The 23,447-nt window shown below is 44.4% G+C and overlaps 2 protein-coding genes across 4 annotated transcripts in view; one reads left to right on the forward strand and one right to left on the reverse strand.

Moving 5' to 3' along the window:
- Window positions 1–23,447, forward strand: part of RSPH14 (radial spoke head 14 homolog) — a 213,261-nt gene that overhangs the window by 166,435 nt on the left and 23,379 nt on the right. The window lies entirely within an intron of this gene.
- Window positions 1–23,447, reverse strand: part of GNAZ (G protein subunit alpha z) — a 169,644-nt gene that overhangs the window by 132,248 nt on the left and 13,949 nt on the right. Inside the window, exon 2 of one of the 2 annotated variants that reach the window (XM_089775255.1) lies at window positions 18,646–19,946. The gene's annotated coding sequence lies outside the window, so the exon portion shown is untranslated. Of the gene's footprint in view, window positions 1–18,645; window positions 19,990–23,447 lie in introns of those variants that run through there. The other variant, XM_075898003.2, reaches the window with a different exon arrangement.

Below are 23,447 nucleotides of genomic sequence, written 5' to 3' on the forward strand. Positions count from 1 at the left end.
TTGAGGGACCGGCCCTGGCCTGACATGCTGGAGTCGAGAGGCACAGAAGGGGGTAAAAATTGTACCTGGATGTGGTCCTCTGTCTTAAGTGTACACATAGAAAGAGTAAGCTGTTACTTGGTACCATTATTTCTATTTTTCTATCTTTATCTTTTTTGTAACCATTTTAAGATCTATATTTTGCTAGTAGTTAAGAAATAGAGCAATAGCCATTGCAACCATATGATTTATAAGCTTCCTCAATAAACCTGTAACTGTTTAAGTTTTAACCTGACTCCTTCAGTTGCTGTAACTGAACCAAGCACAATTTAAAAGAACTTCAGCCGGTCTTAAGGGACAGATATAGGGAGAGCTTGGGCGTTTGGATTTGTGTCACACCCAGGTAGCAGAATCCACTGGGGCACTTTTTAGCCTTCCCCAAGGCTGCCCGCTGCGAAGGAATTATGAATTCTAGCAGCTGAAATCTGAAGTGCAATAAACTCTCTCTGTACACTTATTGGGTGCCCGTCAGCCTCCTCCAGGTTGCCTGCTGCAAGGGACCCCGGTCTCAGCAGTTAAAGTCTCGGATGTATAGTACACACACAGTATAGGAAGAACTTGGGCGTTTGGATTTGTGTCACACCCAGGTGGCAAAATCCGTTGGGGCACTTCTCAGCCTCCCCGAGGCTGCCCGCTGCGAAGGAATTATGAATTCTAGCAGCTAAAATCTGAAGTGTAATAAGCTCTTCCTGTACACTTATTGGGGCGCCCATCAACCTCTTCCAGGTTGCCCACTGCAAGGGACCCCGGTCTCAGCAGTTGACGTCTCGGGTGTATAGTATACACACACACACCACTCACTGCCCTGACCATCGGCTGACAATGAGACTGCAAAATGTTTTTTATATAAGGACAAACAAGCTATAGAGTTAAACTTTTGGGAATGGGGGAATGGTCAAATGAAAATCAACTACCAGAAATCTCACAGGAAACTTTTATGTGATTCCCAGACAAACTTTGTGTACTTAAAATATTCAGATAATTTAATATTTCAAATAAGCTTCTGCAAATTTGGAAACTTATGCTAAATTTTAAATCTCTTAAGATTCCTCAATCATTAGCAAAAAGGGTGGTAGGCACTGTCAGGCATGGAGAAGTAGAATCCTTTGATACAGATAATGAAGTAATATTTTGGGTCTAGAGTATTATATCATTGTTAGAGATATAAGGGTTAATGACCAGATCCATCTGCCGTTAGTGGAGGTCAGTGAGGATTTCTCTGTTTACTTTAATGTGAGTTGGATTGTGTACTGTGCTTTGTTTTGAATGAGATGAAGATAAATTTGATGTTTTGCATCCACGATACTGCCATATGGAATATTTCTGAAAGCCAGCAGATAATTCCTTTCTACTGATGCAGACTTGATATTGCAAAGGCAAAGAATGGAACTACTTCCTCCAGCCAGATTTGCACAGCAATGAGAAAGGGTTCTATGACCCTTCATAGGTCTACAGAACATGAGCTATGAGAGAAGACTGAAAGAATTGGGCTTGTTTAGTTTGGAAAGGAGAAGTCTGAGAAGGGACATGATAGTGGTTTTCAGGTATCTAAAAGTGTCACAAGGAGGAGGGAGAAAAATTGTTCTCCTTGACCTCTGAGGACAGGACAAGAAGCAATGGGCTTAAGCTGCAGCAAGGGAGGTTTAGGTTGGACATTAAGAAAAACTTCCTAACTGTCAGGGTGGTTAAACACTGGAATAAGTTACGTACGAAGGTTGTAGAATCTCCATCCCTGGTGATATTTAAGAGCAGGTTGGACAGACACCTGTCAGAGATGATCTAGATGGTGCTGGGCCCTGCCATGAGGGCAGGGGACTGAACTCAATGACCTCTCGAGGTCCCTTCCAGTTCTAGTGTTCTATGATTCTATGACCAAAGCATTTAGAAAGTGACTCACATCAAAACAGCATTTGGACATGGTGACCTATGTGATTATGCAATTTCACATCTATTTTATTAGTTCCACATTATTGTATGATTCAGCAATGGTGGTGAAGGTGAGGGTTCTGCGCATTAAAATAGTCATGGTTAATAAACTGAAAGTCCTGGTTGTGAGAATGTGATGGAAGTGTGCTATGAAATAATCGTCCCTTCCCATAGCATGGCTTTTCCTTCAAAGATGCTGAAAGCATCGTTTTTACACAAAAACCTTGTAGTGTAAGACTAGCCTCAGAGACAAACCAATGATCTATGCTGAGGGCCCCGTAAATCAGTAGTGTCCAAAGCTTGTGGCTCTCAAGAGCAACTGTGTTAAGGGGGAAAAATGTATGTGTGTCAGTTCATAATGTTCAAAAGCTTCAGAGAGGTAGCCGAGTTAATCTGTAACAGGAAAAACTTAAAAAACAACAAAACATGACAGGCATCTGAAGAAGTGAGTTATGCCCACAAAAGCTCATGATCCCATCTACATGTTTTGTTAGTCTTTAAAGTGCTACTAGACTATTTGTTGTTTTTTAAGTTCATAATGTGTTCATGAGTTGCATCTTAGAACTTGTAAACTAGAGTATTTGAATCACTGGAGACCTCAAGAAGGAAGTGGCATGAGGCTAGGAAAGGCATTCACAACATGTAGTAATTCAACATGTGGAAATGTTGAATTTTAAATTCAGCAGTAATCCATTTAGGAATGTGAATGGGTAACAAATTAACCAATGGGGGCTGGAGCAGGCCCCTACCTGCTGCGGGCAGACCAGCTCCAGCCCAGCCCGACTAGCCCCTGCCCATGGCAAGGTGTCCGCTCCAGCCTGCCCGTCCCCATTTAATTGGTTAACTGCTTAATGTTTAATCAGTTAACTAATTAAATGGGATTTTACATCCCTAAATCCAGGGCTAACATGTGTCTGTGAGAGCTGCAGAGCCAGTAGAACTTTGCCAATGAATGATTCAAGGCATTAGTTGGAAAGACTTAAGTCACCAATGAAGAGATCTGGGAAAGGACCAACCAGCTGCTCATTTCCATCCGAATCAGAAAGAAAAGCTGGATGTTTTGGGGGCATGAACTCCAGATCCCAACACAGAAACTTCCACTTTAATCTGTCAAGTAGAAACAAACAAGTATGAGGAACTGAAGGAATCCAAAATAAACTTTAGGAAGAACCCTTAGAAAGGAGGGTAGAAAGCAATCTCAACACCATAGAACAGATGGAACTTGTAGAAAATGACAGAGAAGAACAGAAGTTACTGGTTTCCGCTCTCTGAGCAACACTGGTACATCAATTTAATGTAATGGAAATTAGAATCCGCCCTGTTGCTAAGGAGATTATAAGGGGCATTAGCTCTCTCCTTTCCCCTGAAGCTCAGATGTAGCTTTGAGTGCCTCAAGCAGCTGGTGTCTCTTCTCTGTTGCTGGACTCAGTAACCTCCTTATTGCCCACTGGCTGCATCATGCAGAAGGTAAGAGTAACTCTTGTTGCTCCATTACTGCTTAGAGGTGCTTGGTGAAGCATAGCTACTCCCCCATCTGGCCAAGCAGAATACACCAGGAGGGAAAAGGAGGAAGAAGCTGAGATTCAGTAACTGTTCACAGCTGGCTGATTTTTTGCCTCAAAACATTTCAGAGACGCCTGAGGTCTGCTTCAGCTTGTGCTAGAAACACAAAACAAAAAAACTAGAAGAAAATGAGGCATTTGCTCCATGCTTCCCTTGCTATTTCAATGCCCTTTTAAGATGGGGTGCCCTTGATGGAACCTTGTATCTTTTAGGCCTATTAATCAGCCTTCCAGATTTTACAGGTCATAAGAGTTAGTTACTTCAAGCCACATTCAGAATCAGAAACATTAGTTATGAAGAGAATATTCTTATTTTTCCTTGGCCACACAGCCTGGAAGAATAACATAACTCAAGAAAACTTTTAATCAAGGCAGGTGAAAAATTTCTGCTGCCTTCTTAAGCTCAGTTTCATTTGAGGCAAACATAAGTTATATCATCCTTAGGCATTCTCTTTTTGCAAATGAAATACATCTGATCTGGACAGGTTTGATTTCCTCAGTGTCCAGAGATGTAAGTCTGGAGAGGACAAATGTTATTTAATCTCCAGTCAAATTTTGATTACTTTTGCTCGCTGTTTGGGATGCAGTGAGAGAGCTTCAGACTACTCCATATATATTATACACATGCACCATGTAATACTAGTAAATAGGGAGGTACTGGTTCCGCTCTTGATTGAAATTAGCTTATCCCAGAGGAGTCAAAGCAGAATCCACATTTTTTCAACTTTTTTCATAACCAATCTTTGAGTCAGAAGTGGGCAATAATTTTTGACGGGGAAGCCACTCCAAGAATTTAGTAAGTGGTCGAGGGCCACACTCTTCCATTGGATTAATGGAGGAGATGCAGGGTTTGGGATGGAGGTTGGGTGCAGAAGGGAGCTTTCAGTAAGCGAGTGGGCTGTGAAATCTGTTAGGGAGTTTGGGTGAAGTAGGGGATTGTGACATGGGGCAGAGGACTGGGGTGCAGGAGAGGATGCGGGGTCTGGGAGGAGATTGTAGGGGTAGGAGTGCAGGGATTTGGGTTGTGACCTGGGATAGGGGATTGAGGTGCAGAGTTTGGTAGGGTAAAGGGTGCAGGAGAGGATTCTTGCCGGAGGGCGGGGTGTAGGAAGAGGGAGTGCAGAATCTGGGAGGGTGTTGTTATCTTGAGCAGGAGTGTAGGAGGGGGTGCTGAGATTTGGGTTATGACCAGGGATATTGGATTGGGGTGCAAGATTTGGGAGGAGGTTGTAACTTGAGGAGGGATTTAAGAGGGGGGCAATGTCTGAGAAAATGTATGGGGGCTGGAGGGAGGGTGCAGAAAGTTTGGGTTACTTGAGGTAGCAGTGCAGGAGGCGGGCAGAGAGTTGGGGGTGGGAGGGGTTGGGGTGCCAGAGGCAGACTCTGGCTGGGGGAGACTCTTAGCCAGGGTCCCTGCCTTCCATGCCCGTGTACATGCTCAAAGCAGCTGTAGGGACTATGTTTTTGCTGCTCTGAACTCAACTCTGTGATCCCTGTCCTGCAAACAGGCAGCTGCTACTATTGGTTGAAAATCAGCCAATGGGAGGTGAGGAACAGTATGAGAACCTTTTCCCCCTTCCTCCTGGCTCTCTTCCAAGATGTACACATGGTGCTGCAGCCAGTTTTACTGAGTGCAGAGCAGGGGCAGGGGATAACCAGCTGAGGCTCCCATGAGCCAGAACTGATAGCTTGGTGGGCCGGATCCAGCCCACAGACCATATTTTGTCCATCCTTGCTTTAGTCCTCCTCAAGAAATAAGTTCTTGATTCTGACAGTCAGGCTAACTATCTGCACATCATTAGCTCATTCTGTTGTGCAATCTTTTTGAAAATGAGTTCAGGTTTTTGAAAATGAGTCCAAACCTGGACTCATTTGAGCTCCTTTGATCTCTTTGAACTTTTAGTCAAACTCAGCCTGAATATGGTATGGAGACTTCACTGGTTTTATTGTTTGAAGATTAATGTACGCCCGCCAATGGTAGACGATAAGGTTCCCATGGTGATTCCTGTAGATGTTAGCAGCTTTTGATACTAATGATCAAAATATTTGACTTAACTATGGAGGGGTTTATACCTGAGCAGTTTTTGTTCTTGCTTTTAGAGAAATCTTAGAGGGTAACCCTGGGTACTTGCTCATCCATCAAGAAAGCACATGATTGCGGAGTTTTAAAGAGTTTTAGTCAGTCAGTCCTTCCTGTCCAACAAATGTGCGGGACTGCTAGGGGGATGTTTGGGGGATTTTGGCAGGAATGGCTTGAGCCATTCCTGCACCACAGGCAGCGGGTGCACGATGCATGCGTGGCCCTGCCTCCCGGTGCACTGCGTACCTTACAGCTGCAATCAGGCGCGTGGCGCCTGATTGCAGCTCTAAGAGGCACCGCACCCTCTGGCCCTGGGCGCGTGGCGCCTGATGGCAGCTCTAAGGGGCACCACATGGCACCCGGCCCTGGGCGTGCGGCGCCTGATTTCAGCTCTATGGGGCACTGTGCGGCCGGGTGCACGGTGCCCCTTACAGCTACCATCAGGTGCCCCCCATAGGTTGGTGCCCCAGGCAACTGCCTGGCTAGCCCCCTCCCCCTTAATCCAGCCCTGGATTTAGGCTGTAGTGCTAGTATGTGCCCCTTTTGACTTGAAACCAAATGAGTTCCCTGTCTTTGTTTTCTCGGTATCAGTCTGAAAGTCAGTTAGCTAAGACTCTTTCCAAAGAAGATAGAGGAGATGCTGGCTATTGAGGGGAATAATTCATGGAGTTTGTCAGGGTATGTCTACACTACCCCGCTAGTTCGAACTAGCAGGGTAATGTATGCATACCGCACTTGCTAATGAAGCCCGGGATTTGAATTTCCCGGGCTTCATTAGCATAAGCGGGGAGCCGCCATTTTTAAATCCCCGCTGCTTCGAACCCTGTGCAGCGCGGCTACACGGGGCTCAAGCTAGGTAGTTCGGACTAGGTTCCTATTCCAAACTACCGTTACTCCTCGTAAAACGAGGTGTACCGGTAGTTCGGAATAGGCACCCTAGTCCGAACTACCTAGTTCGAGCCCCGTGTAGCCGCGCTGCACGGGGTTCGAAGCAGCGGGGATTTAAAAATGGCGGCTCCCCGCTTATGCTAATGAAGCCCGGGAAATTCAAATCCCGGGCTTCATTAGCAAGTGCGGTATGCATACATTACCCCGCTAGTTCGAACTAGCGGGGTAGTGTAGACATACCCTCAGAGAAGACCCAATGGCAGACGGTTCTCCTGCCTTTTGCCAGTGAGGAATGCACATAATTCCAAAGTCTGTAATTTCAGCTGACTGTGGTGGCCAACTTGCTTTTTTAAATGTGTTTTTATTGCAACAGATATTACTTTTTCCTTCTTATATGATTCTTGTAAAATTATCTTGTCCTTTTTTGTTCTCCCAGCTAGGGATGTAAGCAACTAATCGACTAGTGACTTGACCAGTCAGAGAGAGACAGTAACGGGAGGGGGAGGGGGGTGATTTAAAAGCCAGTTACCCCCAGCACCATGTCTGAGAGGAGACGGGGGGCAGCGGGGAACTGGCAGCACTTCCACCTTTGAGATGTAGCAAGAGCAGGGATTTGCATCAACTATTCAATTAGTCAATAAGGGTGCCTCTGCCTTTGAAATGTGGCAAGAATTATCCGGGGCATTTCAAAAGCCAAAGTGCCCCAGGGAGGATGGGGTGAATGGAAGACTCAAGCAGTCCCCTGATGATCCTGTGCTCCCAGGATCTTGTACTTTTCAAAAGCAAAATGCACAGGGAGCACAGAGCCAGCAGGGACTGCTTGACTCCCCCACTGGCCCTGTTCTCCCCGCGGCACTTTCGCCTTTGAAATGTAGCAAGGGCCAGCAGGCTCCCTTATTGACTAATTGAATGGTTGATGCAAATCCCATTGACTATTTGATTAGTTGATTATCTAAATTTAACATCCCTACTCCCAGCAAGATTGCTATAATGCATTGTACATGGGGCTTTGATAACTTTGAGGAGTCCTCAGAAAGTACAACTTGTGGAAGACATGGCTGCTTGTTTTCTTCATAGTGTTAGTCCAATGAGTTAAACATTGCATTGGCTGCCTATTTTAACCTCCAGCATGAATCTGCAAAGTCCTACACGGCTTGATTCCTAAAGACATAAAACAACGCTATTTTCCCCTGGCCTTCCTAAGCACAGCTGAACTGATGGGCTGTTGATAACTGTGGCTACAGCAGAGAGTCTGGTAACTGGAAGTAATTTATTTTCAGTGGAAGACTTTTACCATTGGAATTCACTCTCCTCTCATGTTGCGGCAAAACTCAGTCTGAGATCTGTGGGGGAAGCAGGGGTCAGTGGTGACTTTACATCACTGGATCCAGTTTGAGGGTTGGTTTGGCTTCAGTTTGACTCAAGCCAATGTCAGTCTATGGCCCCAACAATGGTGGCCCTGGACTAGCTGCCAGTAACTGGCGCCCTAGGCGAACCATGCAATCAGCACCCCCACCCCCAAACCTCTCAATGATATTGCGCCACCATTTGGCACCCCATTTAACTTGGCGCCCTAGGCAACCACCTAGTTCGCCTATATGGATGGGCCACTCCTGGGCCCCAAGAGACTATTTCGGTAACTCTGGTCTTCCCTAGTTTCTCCGGTTACAAAAGTGGAAGGAGGTGCACAGTTTCTAGGCCAGCTCTACAACAACTAAGAATGCCCCATATGCCAAAGGATTTTTTAAGTAGCTAGTTAGGATTGTTTTATGCCCCTTTGCTTTGGCATAGAGATGCATTGGGTTGTAGCAGAACCAAAAATTAGATCCATTGTATTTGGGGATAACAAATATGATAGTAATTTGGAATAAGAGGTTTGCATAGTACTGACCACTTTCTATGAAATGCTGAGTTCCCTCAATTTAATGAATTACTGCTCCCGTTCTTGAGTATCTTCCAGGATCAGGCAGTTGCCAAGTTACCAGAAATGTACAAAGAAGTTCTATTAGCTGTTGCTTTATCAGTATGAATGTTCTAAGTTAGGGTGCCATCACATGAGACTATTCAGGGTGGCAGCATAGTACATCAGATGTCTTTGGGCAATGGAGGATTGGATTTGCAATTACAATGACACAGAGATTCACACCTCTTTTTGATGCTAGAATTTGAATGACTAGGTATTTAAAATTTGTTTCAGACCACTCTACATTGGGTAAACATACTGTAGTAAGGGATATTGTGCTGACATAACAAGACTTACTTCACCCTGAAGCCTCTACCCCTTTAAACTATTATTAATCACCAGCATTAAGAAAATACTGGCAGCATCTGAAAAATATTTGTTCAGGTTTTCCTTTAAAAAAAAAAACAGATAAACTATCTCTACAGTGCTTTTGTTTTTAACTCTAAGCATCCATTTTGTTACAATATTTTAGTAACTCCTGTGCTTTGTAGGAAGCAAGTTTTTAAGCTCACATTCAAACACTCAGTAAAGCAATTCTAGTATTACAGTGTTCATAGTAAAAGTAATTGAATAACAAATTAAAATAAACTGATGTGTTAAGGACACTTGAAGCAGTAAAAAACCCTCAAGAAACTATTAATCAAAGTGAGAATGTACTATTTTCTGACTATTAAGAAAGAGGGGGGAAGCTACAGTTACAAAATGGCTACTATAGCACTGCAATTGCTTTGCTCTACCTAATTTAAAGGACCAGCCACATAAAGGAATGATAGGGGAAAAAATCCTGTGAAAGCAGTGATGCCCAGTGGAGATTTAGGCTATGTCTAGACTGCAGGCTTCTTTCGAAAGAGTCTGGATGCTCTCTTTCGAGGAAGCCCTATTTACATTGAAGAACGCCTTCTTTCGAAAGAGGAACTTTCGAAAGAAGGCGTTCTTCCTCGTGAAATGAGGTTTACTGCCATCGAAAGAAAAGCCGCGTTCTTTCAAAATAATTTTGAAAGAATGCGGCTTGAGTCTGGACGCAGGGGAAGTTTTTTCGGGAAAAGGCTACTTTTCCCGAAAAAACCCCTGAGTCTGGACACAGCCTTAGTGTATGAGTAGGCAGTCACCAAGGTGATATGGTATGCTTTAATTTTGAAGATTTTATGTAAGACTTACAAATTACTCTGTTCTATTAACCATTGTCTGCATAGTTGAGTTTGAGAGTGTTATGTGTATCATTTGATTTATAGACTTATGGAGTCTAGTGATCTAAATTATATAAAGGAGTTCTTAATTTTACTTTAATGGAGTTCTGGTTTCATAAGCTTTCTTCCATAATAGCACAAGCACTGTGGAAGTTTAGCCACTGAACTTATTTTATTCTTTTTATTCTTTTATTCTTAGAACACTAAAACAGAAATATCACATTATTCTATGCGTAAATATTATAGGTGTTTTAAAACATATTTTATTAATATAGTCTAACCATTTTAATTTTATTCCCTTTATCTAGTGTCATGGGGAAGAAAAGGTGGTGCTTTGTGTTTTTGATTTGTTTATTTTAACAATGTAAGAATGCAAAATATACTCCATGTGCTAGATGTCCCTCAACTACCCAGACAAATACTCATTCTGAGGAATAAAAATCTATACTATAAAGGACAGCTTTGGTTTTGTAACCAGGTTATTACACTATCATCTGACCTGGTTACAACAAACTACTGTGTCAAGTGTATTTGTGTATCACACGTATGGGTATGTCTAGACTGCATCTCTCTGTTGGCAAGGAGGTTTACAGGATCTGTCGAAAAAGGCTTTCTTTCTTGACAGATCCCCCTTTAGACTGCCACTTTTTGCTGACAAAGTGCTGAGTCGGCAAAACACGGCAACCATTTTTATGCAAATTAGGCATGGGATATTTAAACCCCTGCCTCATTTGCAATGTCAATCTGCCTAATCTGCATTCCTCTGCCGACAGAGGGATGCAGTCTAGACATACCCGATAATATTGCCTAACTGTTTGTGTCTGTGCATTTTTGGAAAATACAAGCAGTTATTTCACATTCTCTCAATAGGGAATTGAAATCTTAGAGCACGTGTACACAGAGCAGCACTAGTAACACATGAGGAATGAACTCTAGAACATTGATCAGAGAACAAAGGAAAAGGAGAGGCTAATTTGTTTAGTTAGGGCTAGTTAGTGAATTCCACCTGCATAGTACAATAACAGACTTTGGTTAAAAGGGAAAAAAATATATGCAAGCCTAAGCTACTAGTAAGAACATAATTAGCTGATATGGGTAGTAATGGTGCATTAACAGTGCATGTGAACATAAATCAAGTTAAGAAGCAACTATATCACTAACTACAGGTTGTACCTCCTTTAAATGGAACTCCTTGTCCGGCAACATCCATGGTCCCAGCTGGACCATGGAACACAGAGCCCAGGACCAGGGAGATCTCGTGGTGGGGCAGGAGTGCCATAGGGAGCACTGGTGACTCAGACCATGTGTGTGGAGGGGGAGTGTGCACATGGGTGTAGGTGTGTGCACGCGTGTGCGCGTGCACAGAGGAAAGACGAGTGGTATGATGGGGAGTTGTGTAAGTGTGTGTATGTGCATGCGCATGGCAGGAAGGACAAGTGGCATGACGAGGAGCTGTGTGTGTGTGTGTGTGCGTGTGTGTGTGCGGGGGTAGGACGAGTGGGAAGTTTTGTTTGTGTATGTGCGGTGGAAGGATGAGTGGCATGACGGAGAGTTGTGTGTGTGCATGTGTGTGTTTGTGCAGGGGAAAGATGAGTGGCATAACAGGGAGTTGTGTGTGTGTGTGTACGGGAGAAGGACGAGTAGCATGACGGAGAGTTTTGTGTGTGTGTTTGTTTGTGCAGAGGAAGGACAAGTGGCCTGACAGGGAGTTGTGGGGGGAGGAGTAGGATGAGTGGGGAGTTGTGTGTGTGTGTGCATGTGCATGTGTGCAGGGGAAGGAAGAGTAGAATGACGGGGAGTTGTGTGTGTGTGTGCATGTGTGCAGGGGAAGGACGAGTGGCATGATGGAGAGTTTTCTGTGTGTGTGTGTGTGTGTGTGTGCGCGCGCGCATGCGTGCACGGGGGAAGGACCTCTAGCCAGGCAGCAGCTGTGGAGCTCTTGCATGGGCCACGGAGCTCCGGCCTGATCCCTTCACCCCAGCCATGGAGCCAGGCGACTTCAGAGCTCAGCCCAGGTTGCACAGCTCTGACCGTGGCACTCCAGCCCCAGCAATAGTGCATCCAGTAGCATTTAGAGAGTCCTGGAGAGCTGGGGCAGCAGCAGCTGGAGGCTGGAGCCCTAGTCTGGTGGCAGCACAGGCCATAAGGGAAGGGGTCTTCCCTGGTCCAGCAAAGCCCCTTGTTTGGGATCACTCAAGTCCAACGTGTAGTTACAATTTGGATTAAACTTTATGGTGTGGATGAGATTAATTCAGCTAGTGCTGAGCTACATAGCTCACTGTTCTATGGACCTAAGGCAACCTCCCCCCTCACATTAGCTAGCTCAGGATATGTCTACACTACAGCACTAATTCGAACTAACTTAGTTAATTCGAACTAAGCTCATTTGAATTAGCGCATCTAGACTTAAAAACTAGTTTGAATTAGCGTTTTGCTAATTCGAACTAGCATGTCCACATTGAGTGGACCCTGAACAGGGCTTAAGGCTGGCCGGAAGCAGTGCCGGCAGGGCATCAGAGTAGGACTTATAGCGTGGAGATGCTGTCTCAGACTAGCCGAGGGCTGTGCATAAAGGGACCCAACCCCCACCCCCACCCCAGACAGACAGTTCTCAGGGGTTCCCCACTTGCAAAGCAGTCCTGGCTTGGAGTGCCCTGAGTGCTCACACTGGGCACATCACAGCACTCGGACATCAGACCAGCTGCACTTGCCACAGGCTGCCATCCGGAGGGAGGGTCAATCAAGGGGCTTCAGGAGAGCTTCCACCCCGAGGAGCCCGCAGAGCCAGCCCAGTCCTCCCCATTGGGGGCTTGTACCCATTCCTCCCTCACCTCCTTCCATCTACCTTTCCCTAGCCCTCCTTCCTGATGTACAAAATAAAGGACACGTGTGTTCAAAAATAGAAACTCTCTTTATTGAACAAAACTGGGGGAGACTGGGAAAAGGAGGTGGGAGAGGGGAAGAGAGAGGGTGGGAGAGGGGAGGTCAACTAAAATGATCAGGGGTTTGGAACAGGTCCCATATGAAGAGAGGCTAAAGAGACTGGGACTTTTCAGCTTAGGAAAGAGGAGATGGAGGGGGGATATGATAGAGGTCTATAAAAGCACGAATGGTATGGAGAGGGTGCATAAAGAAAAGTTCTTCATTAGTTCCCATAATATAAGGACTAAAGGACACCAAATGAAATGAATGGGTAGCAGGCTTCAAACTAACAACAGAAAGTTGTTCTTCACAAAGCAAATAGTCAACCTGTGGAACTCCTTGCTGCAGGAGGCTGTGAAGGCTAGAACTAGAACAGAGTTTAAAGAGAAGTGAGATAAAGTCATGGAGGTTGGGTCCATGGAGTGGTATTAGCCAAGGGGTAGAAATGGTGTCCCTGCTGGAGGCTGGAGATGGATGGCACGAGACAAATGGTTTGGTCATTGACTTCGATCCATCCCCTCCAGGATACCTAGTGTTGGCCGCTATTGACAGACAGGCTACTGGGCTAGATGGACCTTTGTTCTGACCCAGTACGGTCATTTTAAGCTCAGGGCTCAGGGTCAGAGGTCTCAGTGGACCACCTTGATTTTCATGCAAACCTGCTCCTGGGTGGCCAGGCTGGCAACTATCCTGCCCTAGAAGGCCGCTTTCCTGTGCTTAGTGCAGAGGTCATGGATGAGGTCCACGATGTCTGCACTAGACCAGGCGGGCGCCCGCCTCTTGGGGACCTGGGCAAGCTCCCAGGAGCTGCCAGCCTGGTCCCGGGAAGAGGTGGAGGGCTGGGTGGCAGCGGGTGGCTGGCTCGAGCCGTGCAAGGTGCAGGGTCTGCTGGCTGGGTGCTGGCAGGCTTGCACCTGGCACGGTCACCGTAGCCAGCCTGTGCCCCTTTAAGGGCTCCGGGGCCGGGAGGGGGGCAGAAGAGTTTTCCCGGTGGTGCCCAGAGTGGCCACCAGGGAAAGCTGGGGAGGGCTAGCCTCCCAGTAGTTCAAATTAAGTGGCTACACAGCCCTTAATTCAAACTAGCTAGTTCGAACTAGGCGTTAGTCCTCATGGAATGAGGTTTACCTAGTTCGAATTAAGTGCTCCGCTAGTTTGAATTAAGTTCGAACTAGCGGTTTGCCTGTGTAGCGCCTATCAAAGTTAATTCGAACTAACGTCTGTTAGTTCGAATTAACTTTGTAGTGTAGACATACCCTCAGAGTGCCTGTCATGTAGACCTGGGTTACTTCTTTTCAATTGCAAATATTGTCATTTGACTGTTATAATCATGTTCAATCACCTCCATCAGGGTTAATGCCTTCAGTGACAAACTGAGATTGTCCCTTGATATATGCAGGCAAATTTTCAATCAAACTGAAGCTGTCCCCAATGTTGCATGCCTGTTTTTGAAACATGTAAATATGGTAATTAGTTTCCCCCACTTTTTCAGCCCTGCAAACATCCCTGTATTTTTGTGGGCAAAGTCACATGTACATTCAAAAATAAATGTTTAGAATTTGAGATGAGTTCTCAATATTTGCCCGTTAGTGTTTCTCTGTTGGCTAATAGCATCCTTAACAATTTGGCTGATCACAGCAAGACCATCTCTAGAACTGGTTTCTCTCTCTTCTACTTCAATCTTTGCTAAGCTGCATGTGAGCATATGTTCAGGAGGAAATAATTCACCACTGGATGGAATGGGTTTGAGGTCCTGGAGGGACCTGTAGTGTTTGTAGGACTAGATTATATATATTTAAATATATTTTGAGTTTTATAATATGAATAATCTATGTTCACTCAGATATGGGACTAGAGAGAGATTTGAGTTTCTGCTGAGCCACTAAAAATAATCATGCAATCTTTGCCACTTGACATGTCTTGGAAGTTCCTTTCTGAAATCAGCCTCAATTTTGGTTTTAAAAATTATTCTGTGATTGGAAATGTTTCAAGTCTAAGGACAGTGGAAAACAATAGCCCCAGTAGTATATTGTGTCTTTGTGCAGCCACTCAGAGCACGTCTACAGAGCAGGGCTAAAGCCAAAATAAGCTGCCCAGCTTCAGCTACAGCAGTTGTATAGCTTAAGTTGAAATAGCTTATTTCGGCTTTTGGTGCTGTCTACACAGCGGGAAGTCTGAGGAAGAGCAGTCTTCCTCCGACTTCCCATACACCTCATAAAATGAGGGTTACAGGAGTCAGAGTAAGCAGTCCTCTGGCAGGACATTATTTTGACATTATGTCAAAATAATTGCTTGTGTGTGGACACCGACTATGTTACTTCGGAATAATGCTAGTTATTCCGAAGTAACACTACTATATACTCAGAGAGGTTCAGATGCTTCCCAGATGATCAGCAGGGAGCCCACAGCTAAGTTTTTTGTTTCTACTGATGGTGCACACATGGCTCGGTGCACATAAAAAGTATTCCATGCATGGATGGAAAAGGAAAATATTAGAGGGACTATAGGCCCCACTGCTTCACCAATGCTCTTCAACCTTAACTGAAACTAATAGTAGAGAAAATTGAGTTCTTTCACTATAATTTTTTTTTAAATTTTGGAGCTAAATTCTGCTTTTGGTGTAAGGTTATAAATAAAATAATTGGAGTTATTTCAGATGTACACCAGAGTAAATGGGAACAGAATTTGATCCTCTTGTATCATATGCTACCCTCGACTGAATTTCCAGTGATCACTTAGAATTAGAAGGAATTTCAGACTATTTGTTCATTGAGTCCAGGGCTTTCCCTACTGGAGTCATCACAACTTCATGGTAACTGAATTTTACATTTCTTAGTCACTGTTCTTTGACTCTGGAAAGATTATTTCAGAACAAGGAATTTAGAGAAGGGATGTAAAAATGTGGTTAAAAATGTAATCATGTAACAGCTAAAATCCCTGCCGTTACATGGCTGCATTTTGCAGTATAAAGATAAAATAAGCTTTATATTCAGAGCCTACAGTGCAGCCTCCCCAGGAGTGGGGAGCCAGCATGTAACCTGGTGTTATGGAGAGCAACATTTTGTTGTATATATATTTCAGTACAGGCCAGCTCATCCCACTGGTTAGGTTCTTCCTTGTAATGGAATGTGGTGTTAGTACTGATTTGAATCTGAAGTCATATGGTCTAAAGAGATAAGCCAGGCTATCAGTAAAAATACAGTTGAAATTAAACTTAGGTACAGTATCTGATATAACTCTTACAAAAATGTGTTGATTGCCATTGTATTATGCTGTTACTGGAGCAAGTGGGAAGCATCAATCTTTACAGTGTTTATGGAGGACCAGTTATTTAGCAATAACACTGCATATTTCAGAGCAACTACAATGTGATTTCTGATCTCTGATAGTCTGCTTATTAGAGTTGATGATGTTGTAGAGTTATGGAATATGCCATTGTGCCAGTGACCTTGCTAAAATCTGCCATTAAATTGTTCAGCATTGTTGTTCTTAGAGGGTTTAGGAGAAATTGATAAGCAAACATAATGGACCTGGGCACATTCATATTGAGACTGCTCTTGCTCCCATTAAAATAAGTGACAAAACTTTCATTAACTCTACTAAGAGCAAGTTCAGGATTTTAAGCAGAGACAATGGGCCAATTCTGCTTTCACTGAACTAGCTATCAATCTGAGAAAACCCTTCCGAAAACAGTGATGTTACTGCAATATACACTAAAGTAAGAATAAAATGTGAATCAAGGATTCAAATCAGAATAAAACAAAGTGATAAGATTGCCCCCTTACTTCTTCATCATTGCACTTCAGTCTATACGAGGCGAGATCATGATCTGCTGAAGGTAGAAGGGAATTCATTCTGTGGGCCATATCAACTGGTGTAAATTCACATAGGTATGCTGACATCAAGAGAGCTGTGCTGACTTTCAACATCCTTTATATTTCTATTTTGAGGTTTCCCCACACACTAACAAGATTGTCTCTCTTACCCTTCCCCCAACACGCCTTCCCTAAGATGGAGGGCCAGGTTCCATCTTCTGGTTCTGCCTATAAAAATTAACTTTTTACTGTTAATAAAAGAAAACATATTTCACATGTAAACTGACCTGAATCAAGGTAAACACTTTCATTTCAGACTTTCAGAGCCACCTGAAAGTAATTTTAAATACTTTTATTGTGGCTAAATTAAAACACAAGCCCTGTCGATGAAATCTCTACTGTACTGACAACAAGGAGACCAGTGGCACCTAAAAGCAATTTTATAATGGCATAAAATGTCATGAGTTGCAACTGGAAGGTTATTGTCCCTGACTCTATAATTACTTCAGAAGAGTCTCAGGTCAGTTCATCACCAATCACTGAAGCAAGAGAACATTCCACAAACTGGGATACTGGGAAGCATTCTTTAGGTAATTTGTAAGTTGATTCATCTTTTGGGTCCACCTCTTAGACATGAGAAAAGTCTCCCCAATCTTCCATGGAGATTATTTGGTTTCTCCTTCATACATGCACATCCCCACAGAATAAGGACTCTTCTGCAAGAATAAGATCCAATGCATTGGTACTAGTGGATTTCAAAGGCTTTAATTTTAAATATGCTGCATACCCAAGAGCTCCTTTACTTGATTGTATACATCACCTGCTCTCTTGCAGAAAGCATCCTTCCTTGTGAGCCCACCCTCAGATAGTGTCCTCTGTCCCAGGTAGAGATCAATCCCTTTTGGGTGACATTTTCCCAACCACATCAGTAATGAGAGACATGTTAATTGCATGAAGCATTGTCTCCAGCAGAAGGCTGAAAATACACCTTCCATTACCAGATATCTGCATTACTGAAGAAAAGTCAATACACCTGCACAAAACAGAGGATTGTAGTTCTCACTTGGATATAAAGGTGAGACTAAATTCATAAGACTAAATAAATCTTCCTTAAAAAACAATAGTTTTTGCTTCTTGTTAACACATACAAGTATTCACACTGGCAGGATTTTATAACTGACCTACCACTATACCCTTTACAGTGAAATTGATTTTTGTCTGTCACCCTAAGGGTGTGACCCACAATGGCGCGAATTATGGAGTCAATATTATGAACATATTGTGCAGACAGTAATGTCAATAATAGCATATCAATGAATGCTGAGTGAAAAGCACTGAATTTTTCACAAATCTTGCATAAGCAAAATGTAATCACAATAGGTCAGCAGCCTCTAGAATAAATATAGTGCAAGCATATATCAAACAAACAGTTTGTATAAAGCAAAGGCCACAAACAGAAGGATTCTGTCACCAGAAACAAAACTAGCATGTATTTCCCTGCAGGTATGCAGAGCTGTAGTTTCCTGGAGTATCTTTCCATGTTTCGGTAACTTATTAAAATGTAGATACACACGTATCCAAAAACTTGTGGTTCAGAACTGCAGATGGGGAACCATGCACATGTACAGTTTAATATAATAAAACCTCTCCACGCCTTCACATGCATGAACACACAATGAGATAATGCGCCCCAGCACCACAGAGCTTGCTTTTCAGAGCCAGACATGCTGTCATAAGAATCCCTCAACTAGGGGCCTTTTTCTAATTAATGTCATGCTATCTGCATCCCGCACTAGGTCTTGTACAGAGGAATGTGAGGGGGATGTGAGGGGATGGAGGGAGGAAGGATGGCTGCTAGCAGGGACAATCTGGCTAATTACCTTTCTGAAATATTAGCTAAGCACAATGGACCTTTATATGGCTCAGGTAGAATCTGGGAGTGTGAAGGAGACGACTTTATTCTTTGCAAAAGGGAGCAGACTGAAGCAGGAGCTGACACAAGGCCAGTATCCCTTGGGAAGGTCATTGCACTGTATCAGCAGCCTTCCTCCTCTTGCTAATTTTTTCTCCACACAGTAAAACATTTCTAGCTCGCAGTGACATTCAGCTCTGCCTTCAGTCAGCAAAACCTGTCTCTATTGTTTCAAAATCACAGCTCTCCCTCCTCCCCTTTTCAAATTCCTTCCTATTGAGAAAATAGAGGAGTTATGCTAATCCTTAATCTGATTTACGCGAGCCAGAGAGAAATGCAGAGCATTTCACTTACCTCCTCACAGCCAGGCAAGCAGGCAGCCACCACCTCTTCAATTCACCAGTACAAATGTTCACATCCACTAGAGCTTCCTCGTCTCTCCTGTGGCCCTGTTTCACATCAGTCACTAGCCTTCACAGGGAGAGGCTGGACAGCAGCTGCAGAGGCATTAGACCAAAAGCCCATCTGAGGGAGAAAATTTGCTTTTTACTCATTTTCTTCCTTAAAAAAAAAAAACAGAAGCACTCGTCTGTGTCCCGTGGTCCCCTGGTGTGAGACAGGGAGGTGTTTAGTGATCACACAGAAGACAGCACGGGGTGGGGGGGAGTTTCTGGTTGGCTGTAGTGGGAGGAGTCGGAGGTAGAGAGCTTGTTTCCAAGTCAACAGAAGGTGGGGGTACAGCTATCTTTGCACTGAAAGGAGGACCACACTGGAGAGCACAGCTGGCTGAGGCGCTTGCTCGCTTGCAGAGGCACTGTACTCCGGGATTGGCCCTTTTGGAAGGCAGAGCCTGAATTGTCACACGTGTTCTCCAATGGGGAAAGCGCTGCTGCTTAGGGAGGGGAAAAGCAGCGCTGGAACCACGCTCACTGCAGCGCTTCGCTTTCTCTCCTTTCTCTTGCTCTTCCGCTGGTCGCAAGATAGGTCTCGTCGGATAAGAAGCTGTGCTGCTGAATGGGTTCCTTGTCTTCCGTGCTGTACTGCACACAGATTATATAATGCACTATGCAGACACATTTATGTGCTTGTGTTCATTTTACTCTTCCTGGGATGTTTTCCCCTGCAGTTGTACTCCTGTCGGTCCCAGTCTAGATCAGTTTGATTATTTTTTAAAATAATTTGACCGTGTGTGTTTCTTTTCTAAGGCAGGGATGCTGTTGTACTAGCCACCATCTACATGCATTTTAGAACAGCAAGTCTCCTGAGGAAGTAGAACATAAGTCATTTTACTGGGGCAGAGTGTATTTTTATTATTCTGTTGCAGTTTTTCCTGCTCTCTTTTTCTTCTTCAAACACATTTTCTTCTTTGTTTTTCCTTTTACCTTTGACATTTTTCTCACTCTTTTTCCCTTTTACAGGTATATAATTGGCTGAGCATTGCTGTCTTTGGCACAGTGACTAATTTACCTGGGAAATGAATGCATTCCATTACCATGTTAATGCCTGCAGTTATCCTACTTATTATTTCCCGTGTCTGTTGTTGACTTTTTCCATTTAATTCTGTATATCAGTAGTCTCAGGATTTGTGATCCTCCTGTCCTGATTGCTTAATACCTCTTCTTAGCTGTATTTCACCATTTGGCATCTCTGGGCATCTGCAGTGGAAGTAGAAAAGGTGAAAGCTGTAGTGTAAATTGGCCTGGTGATTTTAGCATCCAGCAGGGCTAGTCTTTCCTTACAACTTCCACTGTTGATACCACTGGCTGAACTGCTGAATTTCAATGCTGAAACTGTAATTCTAATTATAGGCCCATCTAATGCCCCTCCCCAAACCTCACAGCACATGTTGAAAAAGATGTGCATAGTTTTCATGCTTTGAAATTGCTGGAAAAATTATATGCTGCTGCCTTCATAGACAATCCGTGAATGTCACTTTGTGATGTGAAAGTCTTGGTAAATAATTATTTGAGAAAGTAGTCTGATGAGTGTGGTGAATGTGGACCCTTTCCCCCCCATTATGTCTCTCTGTAGCAAGATGCCATGAAATCCTTCTCTTGTATAACACTCGATATATACTATAGCTGGGTCCATGCTGTTGCTTACCCAAGTATTTGTTCATCTTGACATTGTCAATCACTCACCAAAGCTGAATTCTTGCTTATTTACTGGCACTTTGGGGAGGAATAGGACCAGTCAAAACTTTTGGAGTTTTACAGAATTCATATATGTTGAGTTTCAATGTAAACTTTTATAAAATAGAAATATGAGAGAAGTTGCAAATCCAGTAGGTTTTTGTCTAATTTATTTCACTGACGTTTTTGATTTGTGAATAACAATATCAACACATACACACTGTCTTTGTAGGGAAAAAAAACTATTCAAAGACCAGAGGTATCTCCTCAATTTCTCTTCCTTATATTTCAAAATTTAATTATAATCATTCAACTTTCTATCTAGGGGTATGTCTACACTACAAAGTTAATTCGAACTAACGGACGTTAGTTCAAATTAATTTTGATAGGCGCTACACTAGCGCTCCGCTAGTTCGAACTTAATTCTAACTAGCGGAGTGCTTAGTTCGAACTAGGTAAACCTCTTTCTACGAGGACTAAGCCTAGTTTGAACTTACCAGTTCGAATTAAGGGGTGTGTAGCCCCTTAATTCGAACTAGTGTGAGGCTAGCCCTCCCCAGCTTTCCCTGGTGGCCACTCTGGCCAACACCAGGGAAACTCTATTGCCCCCCTCCCGGCCCCGGACCCCTTAAAGGGGCACGGGCTGGCTACAGTGCCCGTGCCAGGTGCAAGCCTGCCAGCACCCAGCCAGCAGACCCTGCACCTGGCATGGCTCAAGCCAGCCACCCGATGCCCCCCAGACCTCCCCCTCTTCCCGGGACCAGGCTAGCGGCTCCCGGGAGCTTGCCCAGGACCGCAAGAGGCGGGCACCTCCCTGGTCCAGTGCAGACATCGTGGACCTCGTCCACGACCTCCACACTAGGCACAGGAAAGCGGCCGTCTAGGGCAGGAGAGCTGCCAGCCTGGCCACCCAGGAACAGGTGTGCATGAAAATCAAGGGGGTCCACTGAGACCCCCGACCCTGAGCCCTGAGCTTACAATGGCCGTACTGGGTCAGACCAAAGGGGCTACACATCTAGCCCAGTAGCCTGTCTGCCGACAGCGGCCGACCCTAGGGACTCTGGAGCGGATGGACCGACGACAGTGACCAAGCCATTTGTCTCGTGCTATCCCTCTCCAGCCTTCCACAAACTTTGGGCAGGGACACCACTCCTACCCCTTGGCTAATACCACTCCATGGACCCAACCTCCATGAATTGATCTCACTTCTCTTTAAACTCTTTTCTAGTTCTAGCCTTCACAGCCTCCTGCAGCAAGGAGTTCCACAGGTTGACTATTTGCTTTGTGAAGAAGAACTTTCTGTTACTAGTTTGAAGCCTGCTACCCATTCCTTTCCTTTGGTGTCCTCTAGTCCTTCTATTATGGGAACTAATGAAGAACTTTTCTGTATGCATCCTTTCCACCCCACTCATGCTTTTATAGACCTCTATCCTATCCCCCCTCAGTCTCCTGTTTTCTAAACTGAAAAGTCCCAGTCTCTTTAGCCTCTCTTCATATGGGACCTCTTCCAAACCTCTGATCATTTTAGTTGCCCTCCCCTCTCCCACCCTCTCTCTTCCCCTCTCCCACCTCCTTTTCCCAGTCTCCCCCAGTTTTGTTCAATAAAGAGAGATTCTATTTTTGAACACAATTGTCCTTTATTTTGTACATCAGGAAGGGGGGCTAGGGAAGGGTAAGTGGAAGGAGGTGAGAGAGGAATGGGGTACGAGCCCCCGATGGGGAGGACTGGGCTGGCTCTGCGGGCTTCTGGGGGTGGAAGCTCTCCTGCAGCCCCCCAATTGCCCCGTCTCCGCAGATGGCAGCCTGCGGCAAGTGCAGCCGGTCTGATGGCCGAGTGCTGTGATATGCCCAGTGTGGGCACTCAGGGCACTCCAAGCCAGGACTGCTTTGCAAGTGGGGCACCTCTGAGAACTGTCTGTCTGGGGTGGGGGTCGGGTCCCTTTAAGCACAGCTCTCGGCTAGCCTGAGACAGCAGCTCCACACTCTAAGTCCTCATTTGATGCCCTGCTGGCACTGCTTCCGGCCATCCTTAACCCCAGTTCAGGGTCCATTTAATGTGGACATGCTAGTTTGAATTAGCAAAACGCTAATTCGAACTAGTTTTTAGTTCTGGATCCGTTAGTTCGAATTAGTTTAGTTCGAATTAACTAATTCGAACTAAGTTAGTTCGAATTAGCGCTGTAGTGTAGACATACCCTAAGATACAACCAGATTTGCTCCTATCCCACAGACAGAGACAAACACCTACAAGATCTATATAGAGAGAGGTAGCCGTGCTAGTCTGATCTTGCTAAAAGAAAAGAAGAAACTATATAGCACTTTAAAGACTAACAAGATGGTTTAATAGGTGATGAGTTTTCGTGAGAAAGTGGGACTGGCCCACGAAAGCTCATTACCTATTAAACCATCTTGTTAGACTTTAAAGTGCTACATAGTTTTTCCTTCTGTTTTAGCAAGTTCTATATATAGCATTCTTAAAACTGAAATACCCACCCGCTGAAGTGAAAAAACAGATTGACAGAGCCAAAAAAGTACCCAGACATGAACTATTTCAAGACAGGCCCAGAAGAGAAAACAACAAAATTCCACTTGTTATCACCTACAGTCCTCAACTTCCCCCCCTCCAACACATTATCAACAATCTACAATCTATCCTAGAAAATGAACCCTACCTCTCAGAGGCCTTGGGAGAAAGGCCAATTCTCGCTTACAGATAACCCCCTAGTCTCAAACAGATTCTTTCCAGTAACAACGCAACACACGTTCATCATAATCATCCAGGAATCCACCCCTTCAATCAGCCCCAGTGCCAACTCCTGCCTGCACATCTATACCGGCAATTTCATCACTGGACCCACTGACATCAGCCACCAAATCACAGGCTCATTTAATTGCATATCCACTAATGTTATTTATGCCATCAAATGCCCCTCTGCCATGTATATTGGCCAAACTGGATAGTCTCTACGGGAAAGAATTAATGGACACAAATCAGATATCCGAAAAGGCAACACACAAAAACCT

The sequence above is a fragment of the Pelodiscus sinensis genome, chromosome Z (assembly GCF_052426305.1).
Source record: "Pelodiscus sinensis isolate ZL-2025 chromosome Z, ASM5242630v1, whole genome shotgun sequence".
Classification (NCBI taxonomy): Eukaryota; Metazoa; Chordata; order Testudines; family Trionychidae; genus Pelodiscus; species Pelodiscus sinensis.